Consider the following 5,038-nt stretch of genomic DNA (forward strand, 5'->3'; position numbering starts at 1 on the left):
GTTCTGGAGGACAGAGTCCCCATCTACCGTGGCCCCCAAGCCTAGTGTTGTGAAGTCTTGATGCTTTTTTGCTGTTGCCTTAGTGGTATAGTTTCAAACGACGATCAGGTAGTTTCAGTCCCAATAGGCTTCTTTGGGAACATCAAATATTGCCACCAACGGTAAGCTTTTGAGAACCAGTCAACCTTATTTTGCAAGCAGCTGTACCAAGGGGTGGCCTATTCCTAGACTCAAACACTGCCCCCCGAATCTACCCCAAATAAATGTGAACTATGAATGAATAGAGTGTGTGCTTCAGAGCAGACTCTCCAACCTCTTTCTGACAGTCCTCCCATGCGTAGGCCCTTCCTATAAAGAAATTCTCCATCCATTATTTAATCTTTCCTTTCTTCTCTTTCCAGCTCTTGGAGATTTCCCTAAGTCACCATTTAAGGGGAATCTACACCCCCATCCATCCTTTCTATCCATCCACCCATTTCTCCATTGGAAGAGAATACCCACTGTGTAGACTTTCTACATGACCAGGACCTGTCACCATGTGACCATGTTTTCCCTAGTAGAAGGAACATCAAGCTGAATAGGCATAGTCCTGCCCCCAGTAAGCACATGGAACCAGAACGTGAAACTGAGTATGTGCTATTTTGACAACTTATAAGAAGTGTCATTGGGACACAGTGAGAAAAATGATTCATTAATAGTAGGGCAAATAAAGGAAGGCTTCACAGTGGTGGCAAAAACTAGACACTGATAAGTAGGGCTCCGCTGGGTTGGAGAAAATGGGCAAGTGACAAATGCACAAGCAGAACCTAAAAAAGTAGAAGAAACACAACGATCTTGGATGTAATCAACATAAATCAAGCAGCAGGTCGGTATTTGTCAACCCTTTATTTTGAATGTGGCGTCAGACCACAGAGGGCCCTCTCTCTTCGTCTCCTAAGTACAGAACGTGTTGTGCATTTGTTACCCGTATTCACACACAACTAATTCCATTTTCATAAACTTTATTGATTCCACCGTGTTCTTTACAGCTACTGATTTTATATACTCTTCTCATCAAACTGCAAGTTGATTATTTCGCTTTGTACATATTGTAGTAATTGGATTGCTTACTTTAATGACACGATAGTTTTTGCACACTTGGCCAGTGACATTGCTGACATAGCGCACTCGATCTCACTTTACTGCATTGTTCTTATTAATTCTTCCACAGCCAGCTAAGCTGTTTCTCTTGGGAATTGCCTGGGAGGCAGAAAGTCTTATTTCTGTCCACTTTGGTATTCCTAGGGATGAGCAGAATTTTGAATTGGTTTCACTTTCCAGTAAATACAACCTGTCTCCTTGTAAATCGGAGGTTATTCAGTTGTCTACTGCCGTCAAACGAACCACACCGCAGTTCCGTGGCTTCAAAGAACAACAACGGTTCATTGTATTCCACAATTGTGTGGGTCGACTGGGCTCACCTAGATGGTTCTTCTTCTCCGTGTGGTGTTTGATGGGGATGCAGTCATCCGGGGGCTTCACTAGGATGGGACTTCTACGTGGGCTCAACCAGCCTGGCTGGCAGTGGGCACTGGCCGTTGACTGGAAGCTCAGCTGGGCTGTTGACCAGGGCACTACTTTTCTGTTCGGTTTCTCCACGTGGCTTGAGCTTCTCATAGCACAGTCTGGGTTCCAGGAAGGAGCGTATCTAGCCCACAAGAGCAGACACTGCACACCTCTCAAGGCTCAGCCTTGGACATTATAGTGTCACTTTTGTTGGAGGAAGAAAGTCACAGGACCGGCCCAGACTCAAGGTCAAAGTGTATAGACTCCACCTGTCGATGAAAAGCCTGGCAAAGCATCTGCAGCCATCTTGAACTCACGCCAGGCATTGTCCTTTGTAGACGTCAATTTACCTGACACAGTTGTACCACGAAACTTAGCTCTGACATTGCACAATTGTTTCACAAACGTGCAAGTCTACTGCATTTCTTAGAAATCGACGGAAAGGCCAGCACTGCCCCCTCCTTTTTAAACAAGATATCTTACTACTCCGGAGAATAATTAGGTTTTGGAACTCGGTTTCTGTTTGCACATCTAACGCACAGCTATTGATGGCCATTGGCAGATAAGAGCATGCTTGCATTTCACTTTTTCACTTAGGTTTTGTCATATTTGCATTCTTTGTTGAATAATGCACTTGAATCATCTTTTGTGACCTCTGATCAAAAAAAGCTCTAACGAAAGCAGGTTTAAATGGGTTTTCTTAAGAACAGAGATGGAACCATAATTTGTCAATTGTTCTGATCTGATGTTGAGATAAGCTCTTAGCTGTAACGTTTCTCCAAGGCACTATTTTTCTAAGTATTGCCAAATTGGTGAGGCATTCGGTGTAAATTCACTTATTCACTAATTCACCCACCTATCCATCACCTTTTGGGCATTTCCACTTGGATAACCCAGTCCAGCACCATTTATACAAGAGCCCCAGCCCAGCCTGCAGTGACCTCCCAAGCTGAGGAACCGAAATGGACACAGCTTTGTATGCAACACGCTGAACGGTGATGGGGGCAACGATGGTATAAAGCAAGGGGTGAGGGAACACAGGCCAAAGGGCTGTCACTTCTGCCTAGGAGAGTCAGGGAAGGCTTTGCAGAGTATGGGGGGGGGGCGGGAATGGCAAATGCCACGCGGGAGGGACAGCAGCAGAGCTGAGAAAGGTGGGTTGGGGCAGATTAGGAAGAGCATTGAATGCCGCATTTGGCTGCCTACTTATAAATGGTGGTGAGAGGACATAGGTTTCTAACAAGCAAGTGGCACTGTCTTGAAGGATAACACTTTTGTCAGCGTGGCGTGGGAACTGGAGGACAGTGTTTCAGAAAACATCTTACAGAAAAAGCACAAAGGTATGAGAATAGGAGGCATATGTGAAAAACTCACGAATGGGTCAATATTGCTAAGAGAAGTGGCAGTGGCCCGGGAAAGCAGGTGGCTGGCGGCCCACAAGGCCATTCCAGGTGTATGTCCGGGCAACCTCCACCTTGATCCTGGTCTCTTGGGGGTGGAGGGAATCACAGAGCCCCTGGCTGCTGTAACTCTTGGCTCCTAAGGAAAAAAAAAAAACCAGAATTAAGACTTCAAAGTCTTTTATAATCTGTAAAGTTGTGTGCTAACAGTATTATCGCCGTTACAGCGAGATCTAGAATCCTGCAAGTTCTTGGTGGTAAGGAGCCTGTGTGTTTTTACTTTCCTCTAACGGCACTTGGCACAGTCTTTGGTTATCTATACGTCCTCATTAAGTAACAATGTGTAGCAAATAGTAATAATGGTCTAGTTTATTTAATCGCTCTGTTTACTCCTTCCAAGCATTGGGTTCATTTTTCCTCCAAGCCTTGGGGTTTGTGAACGATTTTAAAAGGGGCACCAGAGTTCAAGAGTTTTTGTTGATCTTTTCCTTTCCATTTTGGAATTTTAATCCAACAGCCACTGGCCCTTAAAGGCCACATATTATGAGAATGTAGGGACGAAATTAAAGGTGAGAAATTAACGGGACAATGAGACAACACTTCACACCCACCAGGGCGAGTATAATAAAAAAAGACAGGTAATAACAAGTGTTGGCGAGGATGTGGAAAAATTAGAAACATCATACGTTGCTGACGGAAATACGTTGCCGATGGAAATGTAAAATGGTGCTTTTGAAAAGTTTGGCAGTCAAAATGTTTAACATCGAGTTATCATGTGACCCAGAAATTGCCCTCCTAGATGCGTCTCCAAGAGAATTGAAAATGTATGTTCACATTAAAACTTGTCTATACGTGTTCACTGCAGTATTAATGATCATGACCAAAAAGCGGAAACAATCCAAACTGATGAATGGATAAGCCGAATGTGGTATATGCATGCAATGGAATATTACTCTGCCATAAAAAGGAATGAAGTAATGATACATACCACAACATAAATGGACCTTGAAAGCATTATGCGACATGAAAGAAGACAGTCATGGAAAACCACATATTGTATGATCTTGTTTATATGAAACATTCAGAAAAGGCAAATCCACAGAGACAGAAGGTAGGAATAGTGTTTGCCTGAGACTGTGTGTCAGGTGAGGAGGGGGTCGGGGGCGCCTGCTAAGGGGTATGGGTTTTACTGGGAGGGGATAACATGTTCTATAAGTGATTGATGGTTGTGTAACTCTGTAAATATACTGAAAACCATTGAACTTTACATTTTAGGTGGGTGAATTATACAGCACGTGAATCATATCTCAGTAAAGCTCTTTTAAAAAAGAAAATACCGTGAAGAGAGATTTATAAGCATTTCAACTTTTGTTGGTATCCATCTGTCTTCCAGTTCTTCTTCTTTTTTTTTTAATGTTTATTTTTGAGATAGAATGAGAGAGAGAGAGAGAGAGAGAGAGAGAGAGAGAGAGAGAATGAGCGGGGGAGGGGCAGAGAGAAAGGGAGATACAGAATCCAAAGCAGGCTCCAGGCTCCAAGCTGTCAGCACAGAGCCCGACGCAGGGCTCGAACTCACAAACCGTGAGATCGTGACCTGAGCCGAAGTCAGACGCTTAACCGACTCAGTCACCCAGGCGCCCCTGTCTTCTGGTTCTGATCAGCCCTTCATGATGAGCTCCTCAGCTGCAAGCCTGATCTTGTGACTGCTGCTACAATTCTCTCCCTGGCCCTGAAAGGGGCTGCCTGCGTGGTGAGCATCCCCCTGTTAGCCTGCCTTCCTTTCCCAGAATCCTTAGTGGCCCATTCCCTACTTCTGCAGCATTAGCCTTGGTCCCTCAGGCTCTGTAAATCACACGCTCCATTCTGCCCTCTCACTTTAAAGTGATCTGAGATACTTTGTGTAAAGGATGAGGCAGCACATAAAAATAACTAGTATTGTACCGATTTGTCTCATCCGGTGGTTTGGGGGAATACGTATTTGTAAAATTCTAGCAAATGCGAAGAGCCTCCGAAAATTGCCTCTCATCCAAAGGGAAGAGCTAGATTTTTTATTTTGTTTTATTGATCAGGGGGGTAGGTGCAACGATATTTTA

Source organism: Herpailurus yagouaroundi, unplaced genomic scaffold (assembly GCF_014898765.1).
Source record: "Herpailurus yagouaroundi ecotype Mexico unplaced genomic scaffold, PumYag 100, whole genome shotgun sequence".
Taxonomy (NCBI): Eukaryota; Metazoa; Chordata; class Mammalia; order Carnivora; family Felidae; genus Herpailurus; species Herpailurus yagouaroundi.